At 45.7% G+C, this 19,074-nt stretch overlaps 13 non-coding genes across 13 annotated transcripts; all 13 read left to right on the top strand.

The window, feature by feature from the left end:
* The first annotated feature begins 1,952 nt into the window (after positions 1–1,952).
* On the top strand, positions 1,953–2,025 carry TRNAV-AAC (transfer RNA valine (anticodon AAC)). Its single transcript has one exon. It is a non-coding gene; the product is annotated as a tRNA-Val (tRNA).
* Positions 2,026–2,764: 739 nt separating this feature from the next.
* TRNAV-AAC (transfer RNA valine (anticodon AAC)) lies at positions 2,765–2,837 on the top strand. Its single transcript has one exon. It is a non-coding gene; the product is annotated as a tRNA-Val (tRNA).
* A 739-nt stretch (positions 2,838–3,576) lies between these two features.
* TRNAV-AAC (transfer RNA valine (anticodon AAC)) lies at positions 3,577–3,649 on the top strand. The gene has a single exon. It is a non-coding gene; the product is annotated as a tRNA-Val (tRNA).
* A 1,551-nt stretch (positions 3,650–5,200) lies between these two features.
* On the top strand, positions 5,201–5,273 carry TRNAV-AAC (transfer RNA valine (anticodon AAC)). The gene has a single exon. It is a non-coding gene; the product is annotated as a tRNA-Val (tRNA).
* Positions 5,274–6,013: 740 nt separating this feature from the next.
* Positions 6,014–6,086, top strand: TRNAV-AAC (transfer RNA valine (anticodon AAC)). The gene has a single exon. It is a non-coding gene; the product is annotated as a tRNA-Val (tRNA).
* Positions 6,087–7,636: 1,550 nt separating this feature from the next.
* On the top strand, positions 7,637–7,709 carry TRNAV-AAC (transfer RNA valine (anticodon AAC)). The gene has a single exon. It is a non-coding gene; the product is annotated as a tRNA-Val (tRNA).
* A 1,552-nt stretch (positions 7,710–9,261) lies between these two features.
* Positions 9,262–9,334, top strand: TRNAV-AAC (transfer RNA valine (anticodon AAC)). Its single transcript has one exon. It is a non-coding gene; the product is annotated as a tRNA-Val (tRNA).
* A 1,551-nt stretch (positions 9,335–10,885) lies between these two features.
* Positions 10,886–10,958, top strand: TRNAV-AAC (transfer RNA valine (anticodon AAC)). Its single transcript has one exon. It is a non-coding gene; the product is annotated as a tRNA-Val (tRNA).
* A 739-nt stretch (positions 10,959–11,697) lies between these two features.
* Positions 11,698–11,770, top strand: TRNAV-AAC (transfer RNA valine (anticodon AAC)). The gene has a single exon. It is a non-coding gene; the product is annotated as a tRNA-Val (tRNA).
* Positions 11,771–12,509: 739 nt separating this feature from the next.
* Positions 12,510–12,582, top strand: TRNAV-AAC (transfer RNA valine (anticodon AAC)). The gene has a single exon. It is a non-coding gene; the product is annotated as a tRNA-Val (tRNA).
* Positions 12,583–14,134: 1,552 nt separating this feature from the next.
* TRNAV-AAC (transfer RNA valine (anticodon AAC)) lies at positions 14,135–14,207 on the top strand. Its single transcript has one exon. It is a non-coding gene; the product is annotated as a tRNA-Val (tRNA).
* A 2,363-nt stretch (positions 14,208–16,570) lies between these two features.
* Positions 16,571–16,643, top strand: TRNAV-AAC (transfer RNA valine (anticodon AAC)). Its single transcript has one exon. It is a non-coding gene; the product is annotated as a tRNA-Val (tRNA).
* A 739-nt stretch (positions 16,644–17,382) lies between these two features.
* TRNAV-AAC (transfer RNA valine (anticodon AAC)) lies at positions 17,383–17,455 on the top strand. The gene has a single exon. It is a non-coding gene; the product is annotated as a tRNA-Val (tRNA).
* The last annotated feature ends 1,619 nt before the right edge of the window (positions 17,456–19,074 follow it).

The following is a 19,074-nucleotide window of genomic DNA, read 5'->3' as shown; positions in this document are numbered from 1 at the left end:
GTTCTTCTGCTTAGTCAGCTGAGCTGGAAAACCTGACGACCATTGGAGTATGTTTTCAGCTGACCTGGTGAGAAAAGTGTGTGGAAAAGCTAGAGGTGATATCCATGACTCAGTGTATCTTGCCAGTACTGGCTGTTTTGAGGATGTTATTTGTATCAAGTTAGGCATCTGAGATGGCCTTTCTTCCTTCTTTGCTTCATTACCAAAGAGTATCATTTGCAAGGACGGTAAACTGAACTCAGGTTATCAACTAACCAGAAGCAAATAATAGCTAATACGGTGACCCCAACCTCAGAGAAACCAATCCATAGAGTGCTGTCATGATGGGTTTCTGTAGTGTAGTGGTTATCACATTCGCCTAACACGTGAAAGGTCCTCGGTTCGAAACCGGGCAGAAACAATTTGAGTGCACTAGTGCTTTTTGTCAATGTCGCTTTCAGTAGCTACTTTCACCGATCTTACTTTAGGGTAGACTTTCGGTTTGCAAGGCTCAAAAAAACAGCGTGACTGGGTTTCTGAAGTGTAGTGGTTATCACATTCACCTCACATACAAAAGGTCCCTGGTTCAAAACCGGGCAGAAACAGTGCTTACCTTTAACTTTTTCACAGTCTGGCAAACTCAAAGCTCCTGCCATGCCTTGCCCCTCTGGCAGCCGTAAGCCAAATCTGCCAATACAAAGCACAGTTTAGGTGCAACACCTTCAATGTGAGCTCTTTTTCTTCACTGTTTATGAGCTGACCATCGCTGTAAGTGTTTGGTGTTTAGGCAAACTTGTTTTCTGGACCCAAAGGCAATTGGAATGTGGACTTTGGTTCTCCTGCTTAGTCAGCTGAGCTGGAAAACCTGACGACCATTGGCGTATGTTTTTAGCTGACCTGGTGAGAAAAGTGTGTGGAAAAGCTAGAGGTGATATCCATGACTCAGTGTATCTTGCCAGTACTGGCTGTTTTGAGGATGTTATTTGTATCAAGTTAGGCATCTGAGATTGGCTTTCTTCCTTCTTTGCTTCATTACCAAAGAGTATCATTTGCAAGGACGGTAAACTGAACTCAGGTTATCAACTAACCAGAAGCAAATAATAGCTAATACGGTGACCCCAACCTCAGAGAAACCAACCCAAAATGTGCTGTTGTGATGGGTTTCTGTAGTGTAGTGGTTATCACATTCGCCTAACACGCAAAAGGTCCCCGGTTCGAAACCGGGCAGAAACAATTTGAGCACGCTAGTGCTTTTTGTCAATGAACGCTTTCAGCAGCTCTTTTCACCGATCTTACTTTAGGGTAGACTTTCGGTTTGCAAGGCTCAAAACAACAGCATGAATGGGTTTCTGTAGTGTAGTGGTTATCACATTTGCCTCACACGCGAAAGGTCCCCGCTTCGAAACCGGGCAGAAACAGTGCTTACCTTTAACTTTTTCACAGTCTGGCAAACTCAAAGCTCTTGCCATGCCTTGCCCCTCTGGCAGCCATAAGCCATATCTGCCAATACAAAGCACAGTTTAGGTGCAACACCTTCAATGTGAGCTCTTTTTCTTCACTGTTTATGAGCTGACCATCGCTGTAAGTATTTGGTGTTTAGGCAAACTTGTTTTCTGGACCCAAAGGCAATTGGAATGTGGACTTTGGTTCTCCTGCTTAGTCAGCTGAGCTGGAAAACCTGACGACCATTGGCGTATGTTTTCAGCTGACCTGGTGAGAAAAGTGTGTGGAAAAGCTAGAGGTGATATCCATGACTCAGTGTATCTTGCCAGTACTGGCTGTTTTGAGGATGTTATTTGTATCAAGTTAGGCATCCGAGATGGGCTTTCTTCCTTCTTTGCTTCATTACCAAAGAGTATCATTTGCAAGGACGGTAAACTGAACTCAGGTTATCAACCAACCAGAAGCAAATAATAGCTAATACGGTGACCCCAACCTCCGAGCAACCAACCCGAAAAATGCTGTCGTGATAGGTTTCTGTAGTGTAGTGGTTATCACGTTCGCCTAACACGCGAAAGGTCCCCGGTTCGAAACCGGGCAGAAACAATTTGAGCACGCTAGTGCTTTTTGTCAATGTCGCTTTCAGCAGCTCTTTTCACCGATCTTACTTTAGGGTAGACTTTCGGTCTGCAAGGCTCAAAAAAACAGCATGAATGGGTTTCTGTAGTGTAGTGGTTATCACGTTCGCCTCACACGCGAAAGGTCCCCGGTTCGAAACCGGGCAGAAACAGTGCTTACCTTAAACTTTTTCACAGTCTGGCAAACTCAAAGCTCTTGCCATGCCTTGCCCCTCTGGCAGCCGTAAGCCAAATCTGCCAATACAAAGCACAGTTTAGGTGCAACACCTTCAATGTGAGCTCTTTTTCTTCACTGTTTATGAGCTGACCATCGCTGTAAGTGTTTGGTGTTTAGGCAAACTTGTTTTCTGGACCCAAAGGCAATTGGAATGTGGACTTTGGTTCTCCTGCTTAGTCAGCTGAGCTGGAAAACCTGACGACCATTGGCGTATGTTTTCAGCTGACCTGGTGAGAAAAGTGTGTGGAAAAGCTAGAGGTGATATCCATGACTCAGTGTATCTTGCCAGTACTGGCTGTTTTGAGGATGTTATTTGTATCAAGTTAGGCATCCGAGATGGGCTTTCTTCCTTCTTTGCTTCATTACCAAAGAGTATCATTTGCAAGGACGGTAAACTGAACTCAGGTTATCAACCAACCAGAAGCAAATAATAGCTAATACGGTGACCCCAACCTCCGAGCAACCAACCCGAAAAATGCTGTCGTGATAGGTTTCTGTAGTGTAGTGGTTATCACGTTCGCCTAACACGCGAAAGGTCCCCGGTTCGAAACCGGGCAGAAACAATTTGAGCGCGCTAGTGCTTTTTGTCAATGTCGCTTTCAGCAGCTCTTTTCACCGATCTTATTTTAGGGTAGACTTTCGGTCTGCAAGGCTCAAAAAAACAGCATGAATGGGTTTCTGTAGTGTAGTGGTTATCACGTTCGCCTCACACGCGAAAGGTCCCCGGTTTGAAACCGGGCAGAAACAGTGCTTACCTTTAACTTTTTCACAGTCTGGCAAACTCAAAGCTCTTGCCATGCCTTGCCCCTCTGGCAGCCGTAAGCCAAATCTGCCAATACAAAGCACAGTTTAGGTGCAACACCTTCAATGTGACCTTTTTTTCTTCACTGTTTATGAGCTGACCATCGCTGTAAGTATTTGGTGTTTAGGCAAACTTGTTTTCTGGACCCAAAGGCAATTGGAATGTGGACTTTGGTTCTCCTGCTTAGTCAGCTGAGCTGGAAAACCTGACGACCATTGGCGTATGTTTTCAGCTGACCTGGTGAGAAAAGTGTGTGGAAAAGCTAGAGGTGATATCCATGACTCAGTGTATCTTGCCAGTACTGGCTGTTTTGAGGATGTTATTTGTATCAAGTTAGGCATCCGAGATGGGCTTTCTTCCTTCTTTGCTTCATTACCAAAGAGTATCATTTGCAAGGACGGTAAACTGAACTCAGGTTATCAACCAACCAGAAGCAAATAATAGCTAATACGGTGACCCCAACCTCCGAGCAACCAACCCGAAAAATGCTGTCGTGATAGGTTTCTGTAGTGTAGTGGTTATCACGTTCGCCTAACACGCGAAAGGTCCCCGGTTCGAAACCGGGCAGAAACAATTTGAGCGCGCTAGTGCTTTTTGTCAATGTCGCTTTCAGCAGCTCTTTTCACCGATCTTACTTTAGGGTAGACTTTCGGTCTGCAAGGCTCAAAAAAACAGCATGAATGGGTTTCTGTAGTGTAGTGGTTATCACGTTCGCCTCACACGCAAAAGGTCCCCGGTTCGAAACCGGGCAGAAACAGTGCTTACCTTTAACTTTTTCACAGTCTGGCAAACTCAAAGCTCTTGCCATGCCTTGCCCCTCTGGCAGCCGTAAGCCAAATCTGCCAATACAAAGCACAGTTTAGGTGCAACACCTTCAATGTGAGCTCTTTTTCTTCACTGTTTATGAGCTGACCATCGCTGTAAGTGTTTGGTGTTTAGGCAAACTTGTTTTCTGGACCCAAAGGCAATTGGAATGTGGACTTTGGTTCTCCTGCTTAGTCAGCTGAGCTGGAAAACCTGACGACCATTGGCGTATGTTTTCAGCTGACCTGGTGAGAAAAGTGTGTGGAAAAGCTAGAGGTGATATCCATGACTCAGTGTATCTTGCCAGTACTGGCTGTTTTGAGGATGTTATTTGTATCAAGTTAGGCATCCGAGATGGGCTTTCTTCCTTCTTTGCTTCATTACCAAAGAGTATCATTTGCAAGGACGGTAAACTGAACTCAGGTTATCAACCAACCAGAAGCAAATAATAGCTAATACGGTGACCCCAACCTCCGAGCAACCAACCCGAAAAATGCTGTCGTGATAGGTTTCTGTAGTGTAGTGGTTATCACGTTCGCCTAACACGCGAAAGGTCCCCGGTTCAAAACCGGGCAGAAACAATTTGAGCGCGCTAGTGCTTTTTGTCAATGTCGCTTTCAGCAGCTCTTTTCACCGATCTTACTTTAGGGTAGACTTTCGGTCTGCAAGGCTCAAAGAAACAGCATGAATGGGTTTCTGTAGTGTAGTGGTTATCACGTTCGCCTCACACGCGAAAGGTCCCCGGTTCGAAACCGGGCAGAAACAGTGCTTACCTTAAACTTTTTCACAGTCTGGCAAACTCAAAGCTCTTGCCACGCCTTGCCCCTCTGGCAGCCGTAAGCCAAATCTGCCAATACAAAGCACAGTTTAGGTGCAACACCTTCAATGTGAGCTCTTTTTCTTCACTGTTTATGAGCTGACCATCGCTGTAAGTGTTTGGTGTTTAGGCAAACTTGTTTTCTGGACCCAAAGGCAATTGGAATGTGGACTTTGGTTCTCCTGCTTAGTCAGCTGAGCTGGAAAACCTGACGACCATTGGCGTATGTTTTCAGCTGACCTGGTGAGAAAAGTGTGTGGAAAAGCTAGAGGTGATATCCATGACTCAGTGTATCTTGCCAGTACTGGCTGTTTTGAGGATGTTATTTGTATCAAGTTAGGCATCCGAGATGGGCTTTCTTCCTTCTTTGCTTCATTACCAAAGAGTATCATTTGCAAGGACGGTAAACTGAACTCAGGTTATCAACCAACCAGAAGCAAATAATAGCTAATACGGTGACCCCAACCTCCGAGCAACCAACCCGAAAAATGCTGTCGTGATAGGTTTCTGTAGTGTAGTGGTTATCACGTTCGCCTAACACGCGAAAGGTCCCCGGTTCGAAACCGGGCAGAAACAATTTGAGCGCGCTAGTGCTTTTTGTCAATGTCGCTTTCAGCAGCTCTTTTCACCGATCTTACTTTAGGGTAGACTTTCGGTCTGCAAGGCTCAAAAAAACAGCATGAATGGGTTTCTGTAGTGTAGTGGTTATCACGTTCGCCTCACACGCAAAAGGTCCCCGGTTCGAAACCGGGCAGAAACAGTGCTTACCTTAAACTTTTTCACAGTCTGGCAAACTCAAAGCTCTTGCCACGCCTTGCCCCTCTGGCAGCCGTAAGCCAAATCTGCCAATACAAAGCACAGTTTAGGTGCAACACCTTCAATGTGAGCTCTTTTTCTTCACTGTTTATGAGCTGACCATCGCTGTAAGTGTTTGGTGTTTAGGCAAACTTGTTTTCTGGACCCAAAGGCAATTGGAATGTGGACTTTGGTTCTCCTGCTTAGTCAGCTGAGCTGGAAAACCTGACGACCATTGGCGTATGTTTTCAGCTGACCTGGTGAGAAAAGTGTGTGGAAAAGCTAGAGGTGATATCCATGACTCAGTGTATCTTGCCAGTACTGGCTGTTTTGAGGATGTTATTTGTATCAAGTTAGGCATCCGAGATGGGCTTTCTTCCTTCTTTGCTTCATTACCAAAGAGTATCATTTGCAAGGACGGTAAACTGAACTCAGGTTATCAACCAACCAGAAGCAAATAATAGCTAATACGGTGACCCCCAACCTCCGAGCAACCAACCCGAAAAGTGCTGTCGTGATAGGTTTCTGTAGTGTAGTGGTTATCACGTTCGCCTAACACGCGAAAGGTCCCCGGTTCGAAACCGGGCAGAAACATTTTGAGCGCGCTAGTGCTTTTTGTCAATGTCGCTTTCAGCAGCTCTTTTCACCGATCTTATTTTAGGGTAGACTTTCGGTCTACAAGGCTCAAAAAACAGCATGAATGGGTTTCTTTAGTGTAGTGGTTATCACGTTTGCCTCACACGCGAAAAGTCCCCGGTTCGATACCGGGCAGAAACAGTGCTTACCTTTAACTTTTTCACAGTCTGGCAAACTCAAAGCTCTTGCCATGCCTTGCCCCTCTGGCAGCCGTAAGCCAAATCTGCCAATACAAAGCACAGTTTAGGTGCAACACCTTCAATGTGAGCTCTTTTTCTTCACTGTTTATGAGCTGACCATCGCTGTAAGTATTTGGTGTTTAGGCAAACTTGTTTTCTGGACCCAAAGGCAATTGGAATGTGGACTTTGGTTCTCCTGCTTAGTCAGCTGAGCTGGAAAACCTGACGACCATTGGCGTATGTTTTCAGCTGACCTGGTGAGAAAAGTGTGTGGAAAAGCTAGAGGTGATATCCATGACTCAGTGTATCTTGCCAGTACTGGCTGTTTTGAGGATGTTATTTGTATCAAGTTAGGCATCCGAGATGGGCTTTCTTCCTTCTTTGCTTCATTACCAAAGAGTATCATTTGCAAGGACGGTAAACTGAACTCAGGTTATCAACCAACCAGAAGCAAATAATAGCTAATACGGTGACCCCAACCTCCGAGCAACCAACCCGAAAAATGCTGTCGTGATAGGTTTCTGTAGTGTAGTGGTTATCACGTTCGCCTAACACGCGAAACGTCCCCGGTTCGAAACCGGGCAGAAACAATTTGAGCGCGCTAGTGCTTTTTGTCAATGTCGCTTTCAGCAGCTCTTTTCACCGATCTTATTTTAGGGTAGACTTTCGGTCTGCAAGGCTCAAAAAAACAGCATGAATGGGTTTCTGTAGTGTAGTGGTTATCACGTTCGCCTCACACGCGAAAGGTCCCCGGTTCGAAACCGGGCAGAAACAGTGCTTACCTTTAACTTTTTCACAGTCTGGCAAACTCAAAGCTCTTGCCATGCCTTGCCCCTCTGGCAGCCGTAAGCCAAATCTGCCAATACAAAGCACAGTTTAGGTGCAACACCTTCAATGTGAGCTCTTTTTCTTCACTGTTTATGAGCTGACCATCGCTGTAAGTGTTTGGTGTTTAGGCAAACTTGTTTTCTGGACCCAAAGGCAATTGGAATGTGGACTTTGGTTCTCCTGCTTAGTCAGCTGAGCTGGAAAACCTGACGACCATTGGCGTATGTTTTCAGCTGACCTGGTGAGAAAAGTGTGTGGAAAAGCTAGAGGTGATATCCATGACTCAGTGTATCTTGCCAGTACTGGCTGTTTTGAGGATGTTATTTGTATCAAGTTAGGCATCCGAGATGGGCTTTCTTCCTTCTTTGCTTCATTACCAAAGAGTATCATTTGCAAGGACGGTAAACTGAACTCAGGTTATCAACCAACCAGAAGCAAATATTAGCTAATACGGTGACCCCAACCTCCGAGCAACCAACCCGAAAAATGCTGTCGTGATAGGTTTCTGTAGTGTAGTGGTTATCACGTTCGCCTAACACGCGAAAGGTCCCCGGTTCGAAACCGGGCAGAAACAATTTGAGCACGCTAGTGCTTTTTGTCAATGTCGCTTTCAGCAGCTCTTTTCACCGATCTTACTTTAGGGTAGACTTTCGGTCTGCAAGGCTCAAAAAAACAGCATGAATGGGTTTCTGTAGTGTAGTGGTTATCACGTTCGCCTCACACGCGAAAGGTCCCCGGTTCGAAACCGGGCAGAAACAGTGCTTACCTTTAACTTTTTCACAGTCTGGCAAACTCAAAGCTCTTGCCATGCCTTGCCCCTCTGGCAGCCGTAAGCCAAATCTGCCAATACAAAGCACAGTTTAGGTGCAACACCTTCAATGTGACCTTTTTTTCTTCACTGTTTATGAGCTGACCATCGCTGTAAGTATTTGGTGTTTAGGCAAACTTGTTTTCTGGACCCAAAGGCAATTGGAATGTGGACTTTGGTTCTCCTGCTTAGTCAGCTGAGCTGGAAAACCTGACGACCATTGGCGTATGTTTTCAGCTGACCTGGTGAGAAAAGTGTGTGGAAAAGCTAGAGGTGATATCCATGACTCAGTGTATCTTGCCAGTACTGGCTGTTTTGAGGATGTTATTTGTATCAAGTTAGGCATCCGAGATGGGCTTTCTTCCTTCTTTGCTTCATTACCAAAGAGTATCATTTGCAAGGACGGTAAACTGAACTCAGGTTATCAACCAACCAGAAGCAAATAATAGCTAATACGGTGACCCCAACCTCCGAGCAACCAACCCGAAAAATGCTGTCGTGATAGGTTTCTGTAGTGTAGTGGTTATCACGTTCGCCTAACACGCGAAAGGTCCCCGGTTCAAAACCGGGCAGAAACAATTTGAGCGCGCTAGTGCTTTTTGTCAATGTCGCTTTCAGCAGCTCTTTTCACCGATCTTACTTTAGGGTAGACTTTCGGTCTGCAAGGCTCAAAGAAACAGCATGAATGGGTTTCTGTAGTGTAGTAGTTATCACGTTCGCCTCACACGCGAAAGGTCCCCGGTTCGAAACCGGGCAGAAACAGTGCTTACCTTTAACTTTTTCACAGTCTGGCAAACTCAAAGCTCTTGCCACGCCTTGCCCCTCTGGCAGCCGTAAGCCAAATCTGCCAATACAAAGCACAGTTTAGGTGCAACACCTTCAATGTGAGCTCTTTTTCTTCACTGTTTATGAGCTGACCATCGCTGTAAGTGTTTGGTGTTTAGGCAAACTTGTTTTCTGGACCCAAAGGCAATTGGAATGTGGACTTTGGTTCTCCTGCTTAGTCAGCTGAGCTGGAAAACCTGACGACCATTGGCGTATGTTTTCAGCTGACCTGGTGAGAAAAGTGTGTGGAAAAGCTAGAGGTGATATCCATGACTCAGTGTATCTTGCCAGTACTGGCTGTTTTGAGGATGTTATTTGTATCAAGTTAGGCATCCGAGATGGGCTTTCTTCCTTCTTTGCTTCATTACCAAAGAGTATCATTTGCAAGGACGGTAAACTGAACTCAGGTTATCAACCAACCAGAAGCAAATAATAGCTAATACGGTGACCCCCAACCTCCGAGCAACCAACCCGAAAAGTGCTGTCGTGATAGGTTTCTGTAGTGTAGTGGTTATCACGTTCGCCTAACACGCGAAAGGTCCCCGGTTCGAAACCGGGCAGAAACATTTTGAGCGCGCTAGTGCTTTTTGTCAATGTCGCTTTCAGCAGCTCTTTTCACCGATCTTATTTTAGGGTAGACTTTCGGTCTACAAGGCTCAAAAAAACAGCATGAATGGGTTTCTTTAGTGTAGTGGTTATCACGTTTGCCTCACACGCGAAAAGTCCCCGGTTCGATACCGGGCAGAAACAGTGCTTACCTTTAACTTTTTCACAGTCTGGCAAACTCAAAGCTCTTGCCATGCCTTGCCCCTCTGGCAGCCGTAAGCCAAATCTGCCAATACAAAGCACAGTTTAGGTGCAACACCTTCAATGTGAGCTCTTTTTCTTCACTGTTTATGAGCTGACCATCGCTGTAAGTATTTGGTGTTTAGGCAAACTTGTTTTCTGGACCCAAAGGCAATTGGAATGTGGACTTTGGTTCTCCTGCTTAGTCAGCTGAGCTGGAAAACCTGACGACCATTGGCGTATGTTTTCAGCTGACCTGGTGAGAAAAGTGTGTGGAAAAGCTAGAGGTGATATCCATGACTCAGTGTATCTTGCCAGTACTGGCTGTTTTGAGGATGTTATTTGTATCAAGTTAGGCATCCGAGATGGGCTTTCTTCCTTCTTTGCTTCATTACCAAAGAGTATCATTTGCAAGGACGGTAAACTGAACTCAGGTTATCAACCAACCAGAAGCAAATAATAGCTAATACGGTGACCCCAACCTCCGAGCAACCAACCCGAAAAATGCTGTCGTGATAGGTTTCTGTAGTGTAGTGGTTATCACGTTCGCCTAACACGCGAAACGTCCCCGGTTCGAAACCGGGCAGAAACAATTTGAGCGCGCTAGTGCTTTTTGTCAATGTCGCTTTCAGCAGCTCTTTTCACCGATCTTATTTTAGGGTAGACTTTCGGTCTGCAAGGCTCAAAAAAACAGCATGAATGGGTTTCTGTAGTGTAGTGGTTATCACGTTCGCCTCACACGCGAAAGGTCCCCGGTTCGAAACCGGGCAGAAACAGTGCTTACCTTTAACTTTTTCACAGTCTGGCAAACTCAAAGCTCTTGCCATGCCTTGCCCCTCTGGCAGCCGTAAGCCAAATCTGCCAATACAAAGCACAGTTTAGGTGCAACACCTTCAATGTGAGCTCTTTTTCTTCACTGTTTATGAGCTGACCATCGCTGTAAGTGTTTGGTGTTTAGGCAAACTTGTTTTCTGGACCCAAAGGCAATTGGAATGTGGACTTTGGTTCTCCTGCTTAGTCAGCTGAGCTGGAAAACCTGACGACCATTGGCGTATGTTTTCAGCTGACCTGGTGAGAAAAGTGTGTGGAAAAGCTAGAGGTGATATCCATGACTCAGTGTATCTTGCCAGTACTGGCTGTTTTGAGGATGTTATTTGTATCAAGTTAGGCATCCGAGATGGGCTTTCTTCCTTCTTTGCTTCATTACCAAAGAGTATCATTTGCAAGGACGGTAAACTGAACTCAGGTTATCAACCAACCAGAAGCAAATAATAGCTAATACGGTGACCCCAACCTCCGAGCAACCAACCCGAAAAATGCTGTCGTGATAGGTTTCTGTAGTGTAGTGGTTATCACGTTCGCCTAACACGCGAAAGGTCCCCGGTTCGAAACCGGGCAGAAACAATTTGAGCACGCTAGTGCTTTTTGTCAATGTCGCTTTCAGCAGCTCTTTTCACCGATCTTACTTTAGGGTAGACTTTCGGTCTGCAAGGCTCAAAAAAACAGCATGAATGGGTTTCTGTAGTGTAGTGGTTATCACGTTCGCCTCACACGCGAAAGGTCCCCGGTTCGAAACCAGGCAGAAACAGTGCTTACCTTTAACTTTTTCACAGTCTGGCAAACTCAAAGCTCTTGCCATGCCTTGCCCCTCTGGCAGCCGTAAGCCAAATCTGCCAATACAAAGCACAGTTTAGGTGCAACACCTTCAATGTGACCTTTTTTTCTTCACTGTTTATGAGCTGACCATCGCTGTAAGTATTTGGTGTTTAGGCAAACTTGTTTTCTGGACCCAAAGGCAATTGGAATGTGGACTTTGGTTCTCCTGCTTAGTCAGCTGAGCTGGAAAACCTGACGACCATTGGCGTATGTTTTCAGCTGACCTGGTGAGAAAAGTGTGTGGAAAAGCTAGAGGTGATATCCATGACTCAGTGTATCTTGCCAGTACTGGCTGTTTTGAGGATGTTATTTGTATCAAGTTAGGCATCCGAGATGGGCTTTCTTCCTTCTTTGCTTCATTACCAAAGAGTATCATTTGCAAGGACGGTAAACTGAACTCAGGTTATCAACCAACCAGAAGCAAATAATAGCTAATACGGTGACCCCAACCTCCGAGCAACCAACCCGAAAAATGCTGTCGTGATAGGTTTCTGTAGTGTAGTGGTTATCACGTTCGCCTAACACGCGAAAGGTCCCCGGTTCGAAACCGGGCAGAAACAATTTGAGCACGCTAGTGCTTTTTGTCAATGTCGCTTTCAGCAGCTCTTTTCACCGATCTTACTTTAGGGTAGACTTTCGGTCTGCAAGGCTCAAAAAAACAGCATGAATGGGTTTCTGTAGTGTAGTGGTTATCACGTTCGCCTCACACGCGAAAGGTCCCCGGTTCGAAACCGGGCAGAAACAGTGCTTACCTTTAACTTTTTCACAGTCTGGCAAACTCAAAGCTCTTGCCATGCCTTGCCCCTCTGGCAGCCGTAAGCCAAATCTGCCAATACAAAGCACAGTTTAGGTGCAACACCTTCAATGTGACCTTTTTTTCTTCACTGTTTATGAGCTGACCATCGCTGTAAGTATTTGGTGTTTAGGCAAACTTGTTTTCTGGACCCAAAGGCATTTGGAATGTGGACTTTGGTTCTCCTGCTTAGTCAGCTGAGCTGGAAAACCTGACGACCATTGGCGTATGTTTTCAGCTGACCTGGTGAGAAAAGTGTGTGGAAAAGCTAGAGGTGATATCCATGACTCAGTGTATCTTGCCAGTACTGGCTGTTTTGAGGATGTTATTTGTATCAAGTTAGGCATCCGAGATGGGCTTTCTTCCTTCTTTGCTTCATTACCAAAGAGTATCATTTGCAAGGACGGTAAACTGAACTCAGGTTATCAACCAACCAGAAGCAAATAATAGCTAATACGGTGACCCCAACCTCCGAGCAACCAACCCGAAAAATGCTGTCGTGATAGGTTTCTGTAGTGTAGTGGTTATCACGTTCGCCTAACACGCGAAAGGTCCCCGGTTCGAAACCGGGCAGAAACAATTTGAGCACGCTAGTGCTTTTTGTCAATGTCGCTTTCAGCAGCTCTTTTCACCGATCTTACTTTAGGGTAGACTTTCGGTCTGCAAGGCTCAAAAAAACAGCATGAATGGGTTTCTGTAGTGTAGTGGTTATCACGTTCGCCTCACACGCGAAAGGTCCCCGGTTCGAAACCGGGCAGAAACAGTGCTTACCTTTAACTTTTTCACAGTCTGGCAAACTCAAAGCTCTTGCCATGCCTTGCCCCTCTGGCAGCCGTAAGCCAAATCTGCCAATACAAAGCACAGTTTAGGTGCAACACCTTCAATGTGAGCTCTTTTTCTTCACTGTTTATGAGCTGACCATCGCTGTAAGTGTTTGGTGTTTAGGCAAACTTGTTTTCTGGACCCAAAGGCAATTGGAATGTGGACTTTGGTTCTCCTGCTTAGTCAGCTGAGCTGGAAAACCTGACGACCATTGGCGTATGTTTTCAGCTGACCTGGTGAGAAAAGTGTGTGGAAAAGCTAGAGGTGATATCCATGACTCAGTGTATCTTGCCAGTACTGGCTGTTTTGAGGATGTTATTTGTATCAAGTTAGGCATCCGAGATGGGCTTTCTTCCTTCTTTGCTTCATTACCAAAGAGTATCATTTGCAAGGACGGTAAACTGAACTCAGGTTATCAACCAACCAGAAGCAAATAATAGCTAATACGGTGACCCCAACCTCCGAGCAACCAACCCGAAAAATGCTGTCGTGATAGGTTTCTGTAGTGTAGTGGTTATCACGTTCGCCTAACACGCGAAAGGTCCCCGGTTCAAAACCGGGCAGAAACAATTTGAGCGCGCTAGTGCTTTTTGTCAATGTCGCTTTCAGCAGCTCTTTTCACCGATCTTACTTTAGGGTAGACTTTCGGTCTGCAAGGCTCAAAGAAACAGCATGAATGGGTTTCTGTAGTGTAGTGGTTATCACGTTCGCCTCACACGCGAAAGGTCCCCGGTTCGAAACCGGGCAGAAACAGTGCTTACCTTTAACTTTTTCACAGTCTGGCAAACTCAAAGCTCTTGCCACGCCTTGCCCCTCTGGCAGCCGTAAGCCAAATCTGCCAATACAAAGCACAGTTTAGGTGCAACACCTTCAATGTGAGCTCTTTTTCTTCACTGTTTATGAGCTGACCATCGCTGTAAGTGTTTGGTGTTTAGGCAAACTTGTTTTCTGGACCCAAAGGCAATTGGAATGTGGACTTTGGTTCTCCTGCTTAGTCAGCTGAGCTGGAAAACCTGACGACCATTGGCGTATGTTTTCAGCTGACCTGGTGAGAAAAGTGTGTGGAAAAGCTAGAGATGATATCCATGACTCAGTGTATCTTGCCAGTACTGGCTGTTTTGAGGATGTTATTTGTATCAAGTTAGGCATCCGAGATGGGCTTTCTTCCTTCTTTGCTTCATTACCAAAGAGTATCATTTGCAAGGACGGTAAACTGGACTCAGGTTATCAACCAAAAAGAAGCAAATAATAGCTAATACGGTGACCCCCAACCTCCGAGCAACCAACCCGAAAAGTGCTGTCGTGATAGGTTTCTGTAGTGTAGTGGTTATCACGTTCGCCTAACACGCGAAAGGTCCCCGGTTCGAAACCGGGCAGAAACATTTTGAGCGCGCTAGTGCTTTTTGTCAATGTCGCTTTCAGCAGCTCTTTTCACCGATCTTACTTTAGGGTAGACTTTCGGTCTGCAAGGCTCAAAAAAACAGCATGAATGGGTTTCTGTAGTGTAGTGGTTATCACGTTCGCCTCACACGCGAAAGGTCCCCGGTTCGAAACCGGGCAGAAACAGTGCTTACCTTTAACTTTTTCACAGTCTGGCAAACTCAAAGCTCTTGCCATGCCTTGCCCCTCTGGCAGCCGTAAGCCAAATCTGCCAATACAAAGCACAGTTTAGGTGCAACACCTTCAATGTGAGCTCTTTTTCTTCACTGTTTATGAGCTGACCATCGCTGTAAGTGTTTGGTGTTTAGGCAAACTTGTTTTCTGGACCCAAAGGCAATTGGAATGTGGACTTTGGTTCTCCTGCTTAGTCAGCTGAGCTGGAAAACCTGACGACCATTGGCGTATGTTTTCAGCTGACCTGGTGAGAAAAGTGTGTGGAAAAGCTAGAGGTGATATCCATGACTCAGTGTATCTTGCCAGTAATGGCTGTTTTGAGGATGTTATTTGTATCAAGTTAGGCATCCGAGATGGGCTTTCTTCCTTCTTTGCTTCATTACCAAAGAGTATCATTTGCAAGGACGGTAAACTGAACTCAGGTTATCAACCAACCAGAAGCAAATAATAGCTAATACGGTGACCCCAACCTCCGAGCAACCAACCCGAAAAGTGCTGTCGTGATAGGTTTCTGTAGTGTAGTGGTTATCACGTTCGCCTAACACGCGAAAGGTCCCCCGTTCGAAACCGGGCAGAAACAATTTGAGTGCGCTAGTGCTTTTTGTCAATGTCGCTTTCAGCAGCTCTTTTCACCGATCTTACTTTAGGGTAGACTTTCGGTTTGCAAGGCTCAAAAAACAGCATGAATGGGTTTCTGTAGTGTAGTGGTTATCACGTTCACCTCACACGCGAAAGGTCCCCGGTTCGAAACCAGGCAGAAAAAGTGCTTACCTTTAACTTTTTCACAGTCTGGCAAACTCAAAGCTCTTGCCATGCCTTGCCCCTCTGGCAGCCGTAAGCCAAATCTGCCAATACAAAGCACAGTTTAGGTGCAACACCTTCAATGTGAGCTCTTTTTCTTCACTGTTTATGAGCTGACCATCACTGTAAGTATTTGGTGTTTAGGCAAACTTGTTTTCTGGACCCAAAGGCAATTGGAATGTGGACTTTGGTTCTCCTGCTTAGTCAGCTGAGCTGGAAAACCTGACGACCATTGGCGTATGTTTTCAGCTGACCTGGTGAGAAAAGTGTGTGGAAAAGCTAGAGGTGATATCCATGACTCAGTGTATCTTGCCAGTACTGGCTGTTTTGAGGATGTTATTTGTATCAAGTTAGGCATCCGAGATGGGCTTTCTTCCTTCTTTGCTTCATTACCAAAGAGTATCATTTGCAAGGACGGTAAACTGAACTCAGGTTATCAACCAACCAGAAGCAAATAATAGCTAATACGGTGACCCCAACCTCCGAGCAACCAACCCGAAAAATGCTGTCGTGATAGGTTTCTGTAGTGTAGTGGTTATCACGTTCGCCTAACACGCGAAAGGTCCCCGGTTCAAAACCGGGCAGAAACAATTTGAGCGCGCTAGTGCTTTTTGTCAATGTCGCTTTCAGCAGCTCTTTTCACCGATCTTACTTTAGGGTAGACTTTCGGTCTGCAAGGCTCAAAGAAACAGCATGAATGGGTTTCTGTAGTGTAGTGGTTATCACGTTCGCCTCACACGCGAAAGGTCCCCGGTTCGAAACCGGGCAGAAACAGTGCTTACCTTTAACTTTTTCACAGTCTGGCAAACTCAAAGCTCTTGCCACGCCTTGCCCCTCTGGCAGCCGTAAGCCAAATCTGCCAATACAAAGCACAGTTTAGGTGCAACACCTTCAATGTGAGCTCTTTTTCTTCACTGTTTATGAGCTGACCATCGCTGTAAGTGTTTGGTGTTTAGGCAAACTTGTTTTCTGGACCCAAAGGCAATTGGAATGTGGACTTTGGTTCTCCTGCTTAGTCAGCTGAGCTGGAAAACCTGACGACCATTGGCGTATGTTTTCAGCTGACCTGGTGAGAAAAGTGTGTGGAAAAGCTAGAGATGATATCCATGACTCAGTGTATCTTGCCAGTACTGGCTGTTTTGAGGATGTTATTTGTATCAAGTTAGGCATCCGAGATGGGCTTTCTTCCTTCTTTGCTTCATTACCAAAGAGTATCATTTGCAAGGACGGTAAACTGGACTCAGGTTATCAACCAAAAAGAAGCAAATAATAGCTAATACGGTGACCCCCAACCTCCGAGCAACCAACCCGAAAAGTGCTGTCGTGATAGGTTTCTGTAGTGTAGTGGTTATCACGTTCGCCTAACACGCGAAAGGTCCCCGGTTCGAAACCGGGCAGAAACATTTTGAGCGCGCTAGTGCTTTTTGTCAATGTCGCTTTCAGCAGCTCTTTTCACCGATCTTACTTTAGGGTAGACTTTCGGTCTGCAAGGCTCAAAAAAACAGCATGAATGGGTTTCTGTAGTGTAGTGGTTATCACGTTCGCCTCACACGCGAAAGGTCCCCGGTTCGAAACCGGGCAGAAACAGTGCTTACCTTTAACTTTTTCACAGTCTGGCAAACTCAAAGCTCTTGCCATGCCTTGCCCCTCTGGCAGCCGTAAGCCAAATCTGCCAATACAAAGCACAGTTTAGGTGCAACACCTTCAATGTGAGCTCTTTTTCTTCACTGTTTATGAGCTGACCATCGCTGTAAGTGTTTGGTGTTTAGGCAAACTTGTTTTCTGGACCCAAAGGCAATTGGAATGTGGACTTTGGTTCTCCTGCTTAGTCAGCTGAGCTGGAAAACCTGACGACCATTGGCGTATGTTTTCAGCTGACCTGGTGAGAAAAGTGTGTGGAAAAGCTAGAGGTGATATCCATGACTCAGTGTATCTTGCCAGTACTGGCTGTTTTGAGGATGTTATTTGTATCAAGTTAGGCATCCGAGATGGGCTTTCTTCCTTCTTTGCTTCATTACCAAAGAGTATCATTTGCAAGGACGGTAAACTGAACTCAGGTTATCAACCAACCAGAAGCAAATAATAGCTAATACGGTGACCCCAACCTCCGAGCAACCAACCCGAAAAATGCTGTCGTGATAGGTTTCTGTAGTGTAGTGGTTATCACGTTCGCCTAACACGCGAAAGGTCCCCGGTTCGAAACCGGGCAGAAACAATTTGAGCGCGCTAGTGCTTTTTGTCAATGTCGCTTTCAGCAGCTCTTTTCACCGATCTTACTTTAGGGTAGACTTTCGGTCTGCAAGGCTCAAAAAAACAGCATGAATGGGTTTCTGTAGTGTAGTGGTTATCACGTTCGCCTCACACGCAAAAGGTCCCCGGTTCGAAACCGGGCAGAAACAGTGCTTACCTTTAACTTTTTCACAGTCTGGCAAACTCAAAGCTCTTGCCATGCCTTGCCCCTCTGGCAGCCGTAAGCCAAATCTGCCAATACAAAGCACAGTTTAGGTGCAACACCTTCAATGTGAGCTCTTTTTCTTCACTGTTTATGAGCTGACCATCGCTGTAAGTGTTTGGTGTTTAGGCAAACTTGTTTTCTGGACCCAAAGGCAATTGGAATGTGGACTTTGGTTCTCCTGCTTAGTCAGCTGAGCTGGAAAACCTGACGACCATTGGCGTATGTTTTCAGCTGACCTGGTGAGAAAAGTGTGTGGAAAAGCTAGAGGTGATATCCATGACTCAGTGTATCTTGCCAGTACTGGCTGTTTTGAGGATGTTATTTGTATCAAGTTAGGCATCCGAGATGGGCTTTCTTCCTTCTTTGCTTCATTACCAAAGAGTATCATTTGCAAGGACGGTAAACTGAACTCAGGTTATCAACCAACCAGAAGCAAATAATAGCTAATACGGTGACCCCAACCTCCGAGCAACCAACCCGAAAAATGCTGTCGTGATAGGTTTCTGTAGTGTAGTGGTTATCACGTTCGCCTAACACGCGAAAGGTCCCCGGTTCAAAACCGGGCAGAAACAATTTGAGCGCGCTAGTGCTTTTTGTCAATGTCGCTTTCAGCAGCTCTTTTCACCGATCTTACTTTAGGGTAGACTTTCGGTCTGCAAGGCTCAAAGAAACAGCATGAATGGGTTTCTGTAGTGTAGTGGTTATCACGTTCGCCTCACACGCGAAAGGTCCCCGGTTCGAAACCGGGCAGAAACAGTGCTTACCTTTAACTTTTTCACAGTCTGGCAAACTCAAAGCTCTTGCCACGCCTTGCCCCTCTGGCAGCCGTAAGCCAAATCTGCCAATACAAAGCACAGTTTAGGTGCAACACCTTCAATGTGAGCTCTTTTTCTTCACTGTTTATGAGCTGACCATCGCTGTAAGTGTTTGGTGTTTAGGCAAACTTGTTTTCTGGACCCAAAGGCAATTGGAATGTGGACTTTGGTTCTCCTGCTTAGTCAGCTGAGCTGGAAAACCTGACGACCATTGGCGTATGTTTTCAGCTGACCTGGTGAGAAAAGTGTGTGGAAAAGCTAGAGGTGATATCCATGACTCAGTGTATCTTGCCAGTACTGGCTGTTTTGAGGATGTTATTTGTATCAAGTTAGGCATCCGAGATGGGCTTTCTTCCTTCTTTGCTTCATTACCAAAGAGTATCATTTGCAAGGACGGTAAACTGAACTCAGGTTATCAACCAACCAGAAGCAAATAATAGCTAATACGGTGACCCCCAACCTCCGAGCAACCAACCCGAAAAGTGCTGTCGTGATAGGTTTCTGTAGTGTAGTGGTTATCACTTTCGCCTAACACGCGAAAGGTCCCCGGTTCGAAACCGGGCA

Source organism: Lithobates pipiens, unplaced genomic scaffold (genome assembly GCF_037356315.1).
Source record: "Lithobates pipiens isolate NorthernLeopardFrog02 unplaced genomic scaffold, aLitPip1_a1.2 Scaffold_8, whole genome shotgun sequence".
Lineage (NCBI taxonomy): Eukaryota > Metazoa > Chordata > Amphibia > Anura > Ranidae > Lithobates > Lithobates pipiens.
The sequence above is the reverse complement of the archived record's forward strand: the minus strand, read 5'-3'. Positions and strand labels throughout refer to the sequence as shown.